General features: G+C 40.8%; 21 non-coding genes across 21 annotated transcripts; 10 read left to right on the forward strand and 11 right to left on the reverse strand.

The window, feature by feature from the left end:
• Window positions 1–248: 248 nt before the first annotated feature.
• trnaw-cca (transfer RNA tryptophan (anticodon CCA)) lies at window positions 249–320 on the reverse strand. The gene has a single exon. It is a non-coding gene; the product is annotated as a tRNA-Trp (tRNA).
• Window positions 321–474: 154 nt separating this feature from the next.
• On the forward strand, window positions 475–547 carry trnak-uuu (transfer RNA lysine (anticodon UUU)). Its single transcript has one exon. It is a non-coding gene; the product is annotated as a tRNA-Lys (tRNA).
• A 905-nt stretch (window positions 548–1452) lies between these two features.
• Window positions 1453–1524, reverse strand: trnaw-cca (transfer RNA tryptophan (anticodon CCA)). Its single transcript has one exon. It is a non-coding gene; the product is annotated as a tRNA-Trp (tRNA).
• A 743-nt stretch (window positions 1525–2267) lies between these two features.
• Window positions 2268–2339, reverse strand: trnaw-cca (transfer RNA tryptophan (anticodon CCA)). Its single transcript has one exon. It is a non-coding gene; the product is annotated as a tRNA-Trp (tRNA).
• Window positions 2340–2493: 154 nt separating this feature from the next.
• On the forward strand, window positions 2494–2566 carry trnak-uuu (transfer RNA lysine (anticodon UUU)). The gene has a single exon. It is a non-coding gene; the product is annotated as a tRNA-Lys (tRNA).
• Window positions 2567–3453: 887 nt separating this feature from the next.
• On the reverse strand, window positions 3454–3525 carry trnaw-cca (transfer RNA tryptophan (anticodon CCA)). Its single transcript has one exon. It is a non-coding gene; the product is annotated as a tRNA-Trp (tRNA).
• Window positions 3526–3679: 154 nt separating this feature from the next.
• trnak-uuu (transfer RNA lysine (anticodon UUU)) lies at window positions 3680–3752 on the forward strand. The gene has a single exon. It is a non-coding gene; the product is annotated as a tRNA-Lys (tRNA).
• Window positions 3753–4659: 907 nt separating this feature from the next.
• trnaw-cca (transfer RNA tryptophan (anticodon CCA)) lies at window positions 4660–4731 on the reverse strand. Its single transcript has one exon. It is a non-coding gene; the product is annotated as a tRNA-Trp (tRNA).
• Window positions 4732–4885: 154 nt separating this feature from the next.
• trnak-uuu (transfer RNA lysine (anticodon UUU)) lies at window positions 4886–4958 on the forward strand. The gene has a single exon. It is a non-coding gene; the product is annotated as a tRNA-Lys (tRNA).
• A 905-nt stretch (window positions 4959–5863) lies between these two features.
• On the reverse strand, window positions 5864–5935 carry trnaw-cca (transfer RNA tryptophan (anticodon CCA)). Its single transcript has one exon. It is a non-coding gene; the product is annotated as a tRNA-Trp (tRNA).
• A 154-nt stretch (window positions 5936–6089) lies between these two features.
• Window positions 6090–6162, forward strand: trnak-uuu (transfer RNA lysine (anticodon UUU)). Its single transcript has one exon. It is a non-coding gene; the product is annotated as a tRNA-Lys (tRNA).
• Window positions 6163–7067: 905 nt separating this feature from the next.
• Window positions 7068–7139, reverse strand: trnaw-cca (transfer RNA tryptophan (anticodon CCA)). The gene has a single exon. It is a non-coding gene; the product is annotated as a tRNA-Trp (tRNA).
• A 154-nt stretch (window positions 7140–7293) lies between these two features.
• Window positions 7294–7366, forward strand: trnak-uuu (transfer RNA lysine (anticodon UUU)). Its single transcript has one exon. It is a non-coding gene; the product is annotated as a tRNA-Lys (tRNA).
• Window positions 7367–8271: 905 nt separating this feature from the next.
• On the reverse strand, window positions 8272–8343 carry trnaw-cca (transfer RNA tryptophan (anticodon CCA)). The gene has a single exon. It is a non-coding gene; the product is annotated as a tRNA-Trp (tRNA).
• Window positions 8344–8497: 154 nt separating this feature from the next.
• Window positions 8498–8570, forward strand: trnak-uuu (transfer RNA lysine (anticodon UUU)). The gene has a single exon. It is a non-coding gene; the product is annotated as a tRNA-Lys (tRNA).
• Window positions 8571–9475: 905 nt separating this feature from the next.
• Window positions 9476–9547, reverse strand: trnaw-cca (transfer RNA tryptophan (anticodon CCA)). Its single transcript has one exon. It is a non-coding gene; the product is annotated as a tRNA-Trp (tRNA).
• Window positions 9548–9701: 154 nt separating this feature from the next.
• Window positions 9702–9774, forward strand: trnak-uuu (transfer RNA lysine (anticodon UUU)). Its single transcript has one exon. It is a non-coding gene; the product is annotated as a tRNA-Lys (tRNA).
• A 905-nt stretch (window positions 9775–10679) lies between these two features.
• On the reverse strand, window positions 10680–10751 carry trnaw-cca (transfer RNA tryptophan (anticodon CCA)). Its single transcript has one exon. It is a non-coding gene; the product is annotated as a tRNA-Trp (tRNA).
• Window positions 10752–10905: 154 nt separating this feature from the next.
• On the forward strand, window positions 10906–10978 carry trnak-uuu (transfer RNA lysine (anticodon UUU)). Its single transcript has one exon. It is a non-coding gene; the product is annotated as a tRNA-Lys (tRNA).
• Window positions 10979–11883: 905 nt separating this feature from the next.
• On the reverse strand, window positions 11884–11955 carry trnaw-cca (transfer RNA tryptophan (anticodon CCA)). The gene has a single exon. It is a non-coding gene; the product is annotated as a tRNA-Trp (tRNA).
• A 154-nt stretch (window positions 11956–12109) lies between these two features.
• Window positions 12110–12182, forward strand: trnak-uuu (transfer RNA lysine (anticodon UUU)). Its single transcript has one exon. It is a non-coding gene; the product is annotated as a tRNA-Lys (tRNA).
• The last annotated feature ends 268 nt before the right edge of the window (window positions 12183–12450 follow it).

Below are 12450 nucleotides of genomic sequence, written 5' to 3' on the forward strand. Positions count from 1 at the left end.
AAAAAGTCTGCTTCATTTGTGGTCCGGCACAGAGTCACTTGATACCTGGGGACCTACAAAGTTGGGAATGATGGAAGTGGGAAGGATCTTCTTATTTCTCCATAAATATTGCCAAAGGCCATAATGTTTGCATTGTTTCTATGTCTTTTTGTGACGGTGAAGATTTCAAGGTACAACTTAAAGGAGCACTCATTTTCACCGACACACCCGCAGCCCTGAAATGTTGGTCAATTAAAAATAAAAGAGGACGACCTCGACATGATTTGAACACGCAACCTTCTGATCTGGAGTCAGACGCGCTACCGTTGCGCCAAGAGGTCCAACTTACCAGCGTCGCCCCTTGGCTTGCACCATGTTACCGTATTATTGAGCATGACAAAATGTGCAATGGCAAATATCACAGATTATGAAGGCTAATTCTATGTGCCATTATGGATCAGACTTGTAATCCCGTCAATATCCCCACCACACCGAGCCCGGGTAGCTCAGTCGGTAGAGCATCAGTCTTTTAATCTGAGGGTCCAGGGTTCAAGTCCCTGTTCGGGCGACAAAGTTCTTTCAATGTTAACAAACCACACGCTCTCAATCGGCTGAGCTTTAGGTCCTAAAGCAGTAGTTTCATGTGTGCGTGAGCATGAAAAATCACAGGTTACCAAGTGCAAATTAACACGCCAGAACAATCCCTTCGCTCAATCCAGGAAGTGAGTTCATTCATGATTTTCCATTCGAATGTCGGGAAAAACTGTAATTACGCGCATGCTCTTGCCGAAATTTGTCTTTCATGAAAAATGGCATTGATGCACCCGAAATGGGGAAAAAAGTGAGCCTCCCACCTGTTGAAGTGAAGAAAACCATGTCCACAAACCAGTCAGAATGTGGGGTTTTTAAATGTGTTCTATTTCAACTCTAAATAACTGCAAACAAGGCACATGTATGATGAAAAAAAAATCTTTATCCACAAGGAATGTCTGGAAAAAGATGGAAAATGTGTGTTGTGTGAAATATTGAAAAATGGTCAATCCTGGACCTGAATAACGCAAAGAAATCCATTATTCTTACACTTGTAACTTTCCCACACAAATGTATGAGAAAAATCCAAATATCACAAAAACAATGAAAGATACCGGGAAATATAAAAAAGAGGTCATATGTGTTTCATAATACTTGGGAAAAATGCAACGCTCCTATCTGAAAAAAGGAAAAAGGAAAAAGTCTGCTTCATTTGTGGTCCGGCACAGAGTCACTTGATACCTGGGGACCTACTAAGTTAGGAATGATGGAAGTGGGAAGGATCTTCTTATTTCTCCATAAATATTGCCAAAGGCCATAATGTTTGCATTGTTTCTGTCTTTTTGTGACGGTGAAGATTTCAAGGTACAACTTAAAGGAGAACTCATTTTCACCGACACACCTGCAGCCCTGAAATGTTGGTCAATTAAAAATAAAAGAGGATGACCTCGACGTGATTTGAACACGCAACCTTCTGATCTGGAGTCAGACGCGCTACCGTTGCGCCACGAGGTCCAACGTACCTCCGTCGCCCCTTGGTTTGCACCATGTTACCGTATTATTGAGCATGACAAAATGTGCAATGGCAAATATCACAGATTATGAAGGCTAATTCTATGTGCCATTATGGATCAGACCTGTTGAAGTGAAGAAAACCATGTCCACAAACCAGTCAGAATGTGGGGTTTTTAAATGTGTTCTATTTTAACTCTAAATAACTGCAAACAAGGCACATGTATGATGAAAAAAAAATCTTTATCCACAAGGAATGTCTGGAAAAAGATGGAAAATGTGTGTTGTGTGAAATATTGAAAAATGGTCAATCCTGGACCTGAATAACGCAAAGAAATCCATTATTCTTACACTTGTAACTTTCCCACACAAATGTATGAGAAAAATCCAAATATCACAAAAACAATGAAAGATACCGGGAAATATAAAAAAGTGGTCAAATGTGTTTCATAATACTTGGGAAAAATGCAACGCTCCTATCTGAAAAAAGGAAAAAGGAAAAAGTCTGCTTCATTTGTGGTCCGGCACAGAGTCACTTGATACCTGGGGACCTACTAAGTTGGGAATGATGGAAGTGGGAAGGATCTTCTTATTTCTCCATAAATATTGCCAAAGGCCATAATGTTTGCATTGTTTCTATGTCTTTTTGTGACGGTGAAGATTTCAAGGTACAACTTAAAGGAGAACTCATTTTCACCGACACACCCGCAGCCCTGAAATGTTGGTCAATTAAAAATAAAAGAGGATGACCTCGACATGATTTGAACACGCAACCTTCTGATCTGGAGTCAGACGCGCTACCGTTGCGCCACGAGGTCCAACGTACCTGCGTCGTCCCTTGGCTTGCACCATGTTACCGTATTATTGAGCATGACAAAATGTGCAATGGCAAATATCACAGATTATGAAGGCTAATTCTATGTGCCATTATGGATCAGACTCGTAATCCCGTCAATATCCCCTCCAAACAGAGCCCGGATAGCTCAGTCGGTAGAGCATCAGACTTTTAATCTGAGGGTCCAGGGTTCAAGTCACTGTTCGGGCGACAAAGTTCTTTCAATGTTAACAAACCACACGCTCTCAATTGGCAGAATTTTAAGTCCTAAAGTAGTAGTTTCATGTGTGCGTGACCATGAAAAATCACAGGTTACGAAGTGCAAATTAACACGCCAGAACAATCCCTTCGCTCAATCCAGGAAGTGAGTTAATTTATGATTTTCCATTCGAATGTCCGGAAAAACTGGAATTACGCGCATGCTCTTGCCGAAATTTGTCTTTCATGAAAAATGGCATTGATGCACCCGAAATGGGGAAAAAAGTGAGCCTCCCAGCGGTTGAAGTGAAGAAAACCAGTCAGAATGTGGGGTTTTTAAATGTGTTCTATTTCAACTCTAAATAACTGCAAACAAGCCACATGTATGATGAAAAAAAAATCTTTATCCACAAGGAATGTCTGGAAAAAGATGGAAAATGTGTGTTGTGTGAAATATTGAAAAATGGTCAATCCTGGACCTGAATAACGCAAAGAAATCCATTATTCTTACACTTGTAACTTTCCCACACAAATGTATGAGAAAAATCCAAATATCACAAAAACAATGAAAGATACCGGGAAATATAAAAAAGAGGTCAAATGTGTTTCATAATACGTGGGAAAAATGCAACGCTCCTATCTGAAAAAAGGAAAAAGTCTGCTTCATTTGTGGTCCGGCACAGAGTCACTTGATACCTGGGGACCTACTAAGTTGGGAATGATGGAAGTGGGAAGGATCTTCTTATTTCTCCATAAATATTGCCAAAGGCCATAATGTTTGCATTGTTTCTATGTCTTTTTGTGACGGTGAAGATTTCAAGGTACAACTTAAATGAGAACTCATTTTCACCGACACACCCGCAGCCCTGAAATGTTGGTCAATTAAAAATAAAAGAGGATGACCTCGACGTGATTTGAACACGCAACCTTCTGATCTGGAGTCAGACGCGCTACCGTTGCGCCACGAGGTCCAACATACCTGCGTCGCCCCTTGGCTTGCACCATGTTACCGTATTATTGAGCATGACAAAATGTGCAATGGCAAATATCACAGATTATGAAGGCTAATTCTATGTGCCATTATGGATCAGACTCGTAATCCCGTCAATATCCCCTCCAAAGAGAGCCCGGATGGCTCAGTCGGTAGAGCATCAGACTTTTAATCTGAGGGTCCAGGGTTCAAGTCACTGTTCGGGCGACAAAGTTCTTTCAATGTTAACAAACCACACGCTCTCAATTGGCCGAATTTTAAGTCCTAAAGCAGTAGTTTCATGTGTGCGTGACCATGAAAAATCACAGGTTACCAAGTGCAAATTAACACGCCAGAACAATCCCTTCGCTCAATCCAGGAAGTGAGTTCATTTATGATTTTCCATTCGAATGTCCGGAAAAACTGGAATTACGCGCATGCTCTTGCCGAAATTTGTCTTTCATGAAAAATGGCATTGATGCACCCGAAATGGGGAAAAAAGTGAGCCTCCCACCTGTTGAAGTGAAGAAAACCATGTCCACAAACCAGTCAGAATGTGGGGTTTTTAAATGTGTTCTATTTCAACTCTAAATAACTGCAAACAAGGCACATGTATGATGAAAAAAAAATCTTTATCCACAAGGAATGTCTGGAAAAAGATGGAAAATGTGTGTTGTGTGAAATATTGAAAAATGGTCAATCCTGGACCTGAATAACGCAAAGAAATCCATTATTCTTACACTTGTAACTTTCCCACACAAATGTATGAGAAAAATCCAAATATCACAAAAACAATGAAAGATACCGGGAAATATAAAAAAGTGGTCAAATGTGTTTCATAATACTTGGGAAAAATGCAACGCTCCTATCTGAAAAAAGGAAAAAGGAAAAAGTCTGCTTCATTTGTGGTCCGGCACAGAGTCACTTGATACCTGGGGACCTACTAAGTTGGGAATGATGGAAGTGGGAAGGATCTTCTTATTTCTCCATAAATATTGCCAAAGGCCATAATGTTTGCATTGTTTCTATGTCTTTTTGTGACGGTGAAGATTTCAAGGTACAACTTAAAGGAGAACTCATTTTCACCGACACACCTGCAGCCCTGAAATGTTGGTCAATTAAAAATAAAAGAGGATGACCTCGATGTGATTTGTACACGCAACCTTCTGATCTGGAGTCAGACGCGCTACCGTTGCGCCACGAGGTCCAACGTACCTGCGTCGCCCCTTGGCTTGCACCATGTTACCGTATTATTGAGCATGACAAAATGTGCAATGGCAAATATCACAGATTATGAAGGCTAATTCTATGTGCCATTATGGATCAGACTCGTAATCCCGTCAATATCCCCTCCAAACAGAGCCCGGATAGCTCAGTCGGTAGAGCATCAGACTTTTAATCTGAGGGTCCAGGGTTCAAGTCACTGTTCGGGCGACAAAGTTCTTTCAATGTTAACAAACCACACGCTCTCAATTGGCAGAATTTTAAGTCCTAAAGCAGTAGTTTCATGTGTGCGTGACCATGAAAAATCACAGGTTACCAAGTGCAAATTAACACGCCAGAACAATCCCTTCGCTCAATCCAGGAAGTGAGTTCATTTATGATTTTCCATTCGAATGTCCGGAAAAACTGGAATTACGCGCATGCTCTTGCCGAAATTTGTCTTTCATGAAAAATGGCATTGATGCACCCGAAATGGGGAAAAAAGTGAGCCTCCCAGCTGTTGAAGTGAAGAAAACCATGTCCACAAACCAGTCAGAATGTGTGGTTTTTAAATGTGTTCTATTTCAACTCTAAATAACTGCAAACAAGGCACATGTATGATGAAAAATAAATCTTTATCCACAAGGAATGTCTGGAAAAAGATGGAAAATGTGTGTTGTGTGAAATATTGAAAAATGGTCAATCCTGGACCTGAATAACGCAAAGAAATCCATTATTCTTACACTTGTAACTTTCCCACACAAATGTATGAGAAAAATCCAAATATCACAAAAACAATGAAAGATACCGGGAAATATAAAAAAGAGGTCATATGTGTTTCATAATACTTGTGAAAAATGCAACGCTCCTATCTGAAAAAAGGAAAAAGGAAAAAGTCTGCTTCATTTGTGGTCCGGCACAGAGTCACTTGATACCTGGGGACCTACTAAGTTAGGAATGATGGAAGTGGGAAGGATCTTCTTATTTCTCCATGAATATTGCCAAAGGCCATAATGTTTGCGTTGTTTCTGTCTTTTTGTGACGGTGAAGATTTCAAGGTACAACTTAAAGGAGAACTAATTTTCACCGACACACCTGCAGCCCTGAAATGTTGGTCAATTAAAAATAAAAGAGGATGACCTCGACGTGATTTGAACACGCAACCTTCTGATCTGGAGTCAGACGCGCTACCGTTGCGCCACGAGGTCCAACGTACCTGCGTCGCCCCTTGGTTTGCACCATGTTACCGTATTATTGAGCATGACAAAATGTGCAATGGCAAATATCACAGATTATGAAGGCTAATTCTAAGTGCCATTATGGATCAGACTCGTAATCCCGTCAATATCCCCTCCGAACAGAGCCCGGATAGCTCAGTCGGTAGAGCATCAGACTTTTAATCTGAGGGTCCAGGGTTCAAGTCCCTGTTCGGGCGACAAAGTTCTTTCAATGTTAACAAACCACACGCTCTCAATTGGCAGAATTTTAAGTCCTAAAGCAGTAGTTTCATGTGTGCGTGACCATGAAAAATCACAGGTTACCAAGTGCAAATTAACACGCCAGAACAATCCCTTCGCTCAATCCAGGAAGTGAGTTCATTTATGATTTTCCATTCGAATGTCGGGAAAAACTGGAATTACGCGCATGCTCTTGCCGAAATTTGTCTTTCATGAAAAATGGCATTGATGCACCCGAAATGGGGAAAAAAGTGAGCCTCCCACCTGTTGAAGTGAAGAAAACCATGTCCACAAACCAGTCAGAATGTGGGGTTTTTAAATGTGTTCTATTTCAACTCTAAATAACTGCAAACAAGGCACATGTATGATGAAAAAAAAATCTTTATCCACAAGGAATGTCTGGAAAAAGATGGAAAATGAGTGTTGTGTGAAATATTGAAAAATGGTCAATCCTGGACCTTAATAACGCAAAGAAATCCATTACTCTTACACTTGTAACTTTCCCACACAAATGTATGAGAAAAATCCAAATATCACAAAAACAATGAAAGATACCGGGAAATATAAAAAAGAGGTCATATGTGTTTCATAATACTTGTGAAAAATGCAACGCTCCTATCTGAAAAAAGGAAAAAGGAAAAAGTCTGCTTCATTTGTGGTCCGGCACAGAGTCACTTGATACCTGGGGACCTACTAAGTTAGGAATGATGGAAGTGGGAAGGATCTTCTTATTTCTCCATAAATATTGCCAAAGGCCATAATGTTTGCATTGTTTCTGTCTTTTTGTGACGGTGAAGATTTCAAGGTACAACTTAAAGGAGAACTCATTTTCACCGACACACCTGCAGCCCTGAAATGTTGGTCAATTAAAAATAAAAGAGGATGACCTCGACGTGATTTGAACACGCAACCTTCTGATCTGGAGTCAGACGCGCTACCGTTGCGCCACGAGGTCCAACGTACCTGCGTCGCCCCTTGGCTTGCACCATGTTACCGTATTATTGAGCATGACAAAATGTGCAATGGCAAATATCACAGATTATGAAGGCTAATTCTAAGTGCCATTATGGATCAGACTCGTAATCCCGTCAATATCCCCTCCGAACAGAGCCCGGATAGCTCAGTCGGTAGAGCATCAGACTTTTAATCTGAGGGTCCAGGGTTCAAGTCCCTGTTCGGGCGACAAAGTTCTTTCAATGTTAACAAACCACACGCTCTCAATTGGCAGAATTTTAAGTCCTAAAGCAGTAGTTTCATGTGTGCGTGACCATGAAAAATCACAGGTTACCAAGTGCAAATTAACACGCCAGAACAATCCCTTCGCTCAATCCAGGAAGTGAGTTCATTCATGATTTTCCATTCGAATGTCCGGAAAAACTGGAATTACGCGCATGCTCTTGCCGAAATTTGTCTTTCATGAAAAATGGCATTGATGCACCCGAAATGGGGAAAAAAGTGAGCCTCCCACCTTTTGAAGTGAAGAAAACCATGTCCACAAACCAGTCAGAATGTGGGGTTTTTAAATGTGTTCTATTTCAACTCTAAATAACTGCAAACAAGGCACATGTATGATGAAAAAAAAATCTTTATCCACAAGGAATGTCTGGAAAAAGATGGAAAATGTGTGTTGTGTGAAATATTGAAAAATGGTCAATCCTGGACCTGAATAACGCAAAGAAATCCATTATTCTTACACTTGTAACTTTCCCACACAAATGTATGAGAAAAATCCAAATATCACAAAAACAATGAAAGATACCGGGAAATATAAAAAAGAGGTCATATGTGTTTCATAATACTTGTGAAAAATGCAACGCTCCTATCTGAAAAAAGGAAAAAGGAAAAAGTCTGCTTCATTTGTGGTCCGGCACAGAGTCACTTGATACCTGGGGACCTACTAAGTTAGGAATGATGGAAGTGGGAAGGATCTTCTTATTTCTCCATAAATATTGCCAAAGGCCATAATGTTTGCATTGTTTCTGTCTTTTTGTGACGGTGAAGATTTCAAGGTACAACTTAAAGGAGAACTCATTTTCACCGACACACCTGCAGCCCTGAAATGTTGGTCAATTAAAAATAAAAGAGGATGACCTCGACGTGATTTGAACACGCAACCTTCTGATCTGGAGTCAGACGCGCTACCGTTGCGCCACGAGGTCCAACGTACCTGCGTCGCCCCTTGGCTTGCACCATGTTACCGTATTATTGAGCATGACAAAATGTGCAATGGCAAATATCACAGATTATGAAGGCTAATTCTAAGTGCCATTATGGATCAGACTCGTAATCCCGTCAATATCCCCTCCGAACAGAGCCCGGATAGCTCAGTCGGTAGAGCATCAGACTTTTAATCTGAGGGTCCAGGGTTCAAGTCCCTGTTCGGGCGACAAAGTTCTTTCAATGTTAACAAACCACACGCTCTCAATTGGCAGAATTTTAAGTCCTAAAGCAGTAGTTTCATGTGTGCGTGACCATGAAAAATCACAGGTTACCAAGTGCAAATTAACACGCCAGAACAATCCCTTCGCTCAATCCAGGAAGTGAGTTCATTCATGATTTTCCATTCGAATGTCCGGAAAAACTGGAATTACGCGCATGCTCTTGCCGAAATTTGTCTTTCATGAAAAATGGCATTGATGCACCCGAAATGGGGAAAAAAGTGAGCCTCCCACCTGTTGAAGTGAAGAAAACCATGTCCACAAACCAGTCAGAATGTGGGGTTTTTAAATGTGTTCTATTTCAACTCTAAATAACTGCAAACAAGGCACATGTATGATGAAAAAAAAATCTTTATCCACAAGGAATGTCTGGAAAAAGATGGAAAATGAGTGTTGTGTGAAATATTGAAAAATGGTCAATCCTGGACCTGAATAACGCAAAGAAATCCATTACTCTTACACTTGTAACTTTCCCACACAAATGTATGAGAAAAATCCAAATATCACAAAAACAATGAAAGATACCGGGAAATATAAAAAAGAGGTCATATGTGTTTCATAATACTTGTGAAAAATGCAACGCTCCTATCTGAAAAAAGGAAAAAGGAAAAAGTCTGCTTCATTTGTGGTCCGGCACAGAGTCACTTGATACCTGGGGACCTACTAAGTTAGGAATGATGGAAGTGGGAAGGATCTTCTTATTTCTCCATAAATATTGCCAAAGGCCATAATGTTTGCATTGTTTCTGTCTTTTTGTGACGGTGAAGATTTCAAGGTACAACTTAAAGGAGAACTCATTTTCACCGACACACCTGCAGCCCTGAAATGTTGGTCAATTAAAAATAAAAGAGGATGACCTCGACGTGATTTGAACACGCAACCTTCTGATCTGGAGTCAGACGCGCTACCGTTGCGCCACGAGGTCCAACGTACCTGCGTCGCCCCTTGGCTTGCACCATGTTACCGTATTATTGAGCATGACAAAATGTGCAATGGCAAATATCACAGATTATGAAGGCTAATTCTAAGTGCCATTATGGATCAGACTCGTAATCCCGTCAATATCCCCTCCGAACAGAGCCCGGATAGCTCAGTCGGTAGAGCATCAGACTTTTAATCTGAGGGTCCAGGGTTCAAGTCCCTGTTCGGGCGACAAAGTTCTTTCAATGTTAACAAACCACACGCTCTCAATTGGCAGAATTTTAAGTCCTAAAGCAGTAGTTTCATGTGTGCGTGAGCATGAAAAATCACAGGTTACCAAGTGCAAATTAACACGCCAGAACAATCCCTTCGCTCAATCCAGGAAGTGAGTTCATTCATGATTTTCCATTCGAATGTCGGGAAAAACTGTAATTACGCGCATGCTCTTGCCGAAATTTGTCTTTCATGAAAAATGGCATTGATGCACCCGAAATGGGGAAAAAAGTGAGCCTCCCACCTGTTGAAGTGAAGAAAACCATGTCCACAAACCAGTCAGAATGTGGGGTTTTTAAATGTGTTCTATTTCAACTCTAAATAACTGCAAACAAGGCACATGTATGATGAAAAAAAAATCTTTATCCACAAGGAATGTCTGGAAAAAGATGGAAAATGTGTGTTGTGTGAAATATTGAAAAATGGTCAATCCTGGACCTGAATAACGCAAAGAAATCCATTATTCTTACACTTGTAACTTTCCCACACAAATGTATGAGAAAAATCCAAATATCACAAAAACAATGAAAGATACCGGGAAATATAAAAAAGAGGTCATATGTGTTTCATAATACTTGTGAAAAATGCAACGCTCCTATCTGAAAAAAGGAAAAAGGAAAAAGTCTGCTTCATTTGTGGTCCGGCACAGAGTCACTTGATACCTGGGGACCTACTAAGTTAGGAATGATGGAAGTGGGAAGGATCTTCTTATTTCTCCATAAATATTGCCAAAGGCCATAATGTTTGCATTGTTTCTGTCTTTTTGTGACGGTGAAGATTTCAAGGTACAACTTAAAGGAGAACTCATTTTCACCGACACACCTGCAGCCCTGAAATGTTGGTCAATTAAAAATAAAAGAGGATGACCTCGACGTGATTTGAACACGCAACCTTCTGATCTGGAGTCAGACGCGCTACCGTTGCGCCACGAGGTCCAACGTACCTGCGTCGCCCCTTGGCTTGCACCATGTTACCGTATTATTGAGCATGACAAAATGTGCAATGGCAAATATCACAGATTATGAAGGCTAATTCTAAGTGCCATTATGGATCAGACTCGTAATCCCGTCAATATCCCCTCCAAACAGAGCCCGGATAGCTCAGTCGGTAGAGCATCAGACTTTTAATCTGAGGGTCCAGGGTTCAAGTCCCTGTTCGGGCGACAAAGTTCTTTCAATGTTAACAAACCACACGCTCTCAATTGGCAGAATTTTAAGTCCTAAAGCAGTAGTTTCATGTGTGCGTGACCATGAAAAATCACAGGTTACCAAGTGCAAATTAACACGCCAGAACAATCCCTTCGCTCAATCCAGGAAGTGAGTTCATTCATGATTTTCCATTCGAATGTCCGGAAAAACTGGAATTACGCGCATGCTCTTGCCGAAATTTGTCTTTCATGAAAAATGGCATTGATGCACCCGAAATGGGGAAAAAAGTGAGCCTCCCACCTGTTGAAGTGAAGAAAACCATGTCCACAAACCAGTCAGAATGTGGGGTTTTTAAATGTGTTCTATTTCAACTCTAAATAACTGCAAACAAGGCACATGTATGATGAAAAAAAAATCTTTATCCACAAGGAATGTCTGGAAAAAGATGGAAAATGTGTGTTGTGTGAAATATTGAAAAATGGTCAATCCTGGACCTGAATAACGCAAAGAAATCCATTATTCTTACACTTGTAACTTTCCCACACAAATGTATGAGAAAAATCCAAATATCACAAAAACAATGAAAGATACCGGGAAATATAAAAAAGAGGTCATATGTGTTTCATAATACTTGTGAAAAATGCAACGCTCCTATCTGAAAAAAGGAAAAAGGAAAAAGTCTGCTTCATTTGTGGTCCGGCACAGAGTCACTTGATACCTGGGGACCTACTAAGTTGGGAATGATGGATGTGGGAAGGATCTTCTTATTTCTCCATAAATATTGCCAAAGGCCATAATGTTTGCATTGTTTCTGTCTTTTTGTGACGGTGAAGATTTCAAGGTACAACTTAAAGGAGAACTCATTTTCACCGACACACCTGCAGCCCTGAAATGTTGGTCAATTAAAAATAAAAGAGGATGACCTCGACGTGATTTGAACACGCAACCTTCTGATCTGGAGTCAGACGCGCTACCGTTGCGCCACGAGGTCCAACGTACCTGCGTCGCCCCTTGGCTTGCACCATGTTACCGTATTATTGAGCATGACAAAATGTGCAATGGCAAATATCACAGATTATGAAGGCTAATTCTAAGTGCCATTATGGATCAGACTCGTAAACCCGTCAATATCCCCTCCAAACAGAGCCCGGATAGCTCAGTCGGTAGAGCATCAGACTTTTAATCTGAGGGTCCAGGGTTCAAGTCCCTGTTCGGGCGACAAAGTTCTTTCAATGTTAACAAACCACAGGCTCTCAATTGGCAGAATTTTAAGTCCTAAAGCAGTAGTTTCATGTGTGCGTGACCATGAAAAATCACAGGTTACCAAGTGCAAATTAACACGCCAGAACAATCCCTTCGCTCAATCCAGGAAGTGAGTTCATTTATGATTTTCCATTCGAATGTCCGGAAAAACTGGAATTACGCGCATGCTCTTGCCGAAATTTGTCTTTCATGAAAAATGGCATTGATGCACCCGAAATGGGGA

The sequence above is a fragment of the Conger conger genome, chromosome 15 (genome assembly GCF_963514075.1).
Source record: "Conger conger chromosome 15, fConCon1.1, whole genome shotgun sequence".
In the NCBI taxonomy this organism is placed as follows: domain Eukaryota; kingdom Metazoa; phylum Chordata; class Actinopteri; order Anguilliformes; family Congridae; genus Conger; species Conger conger.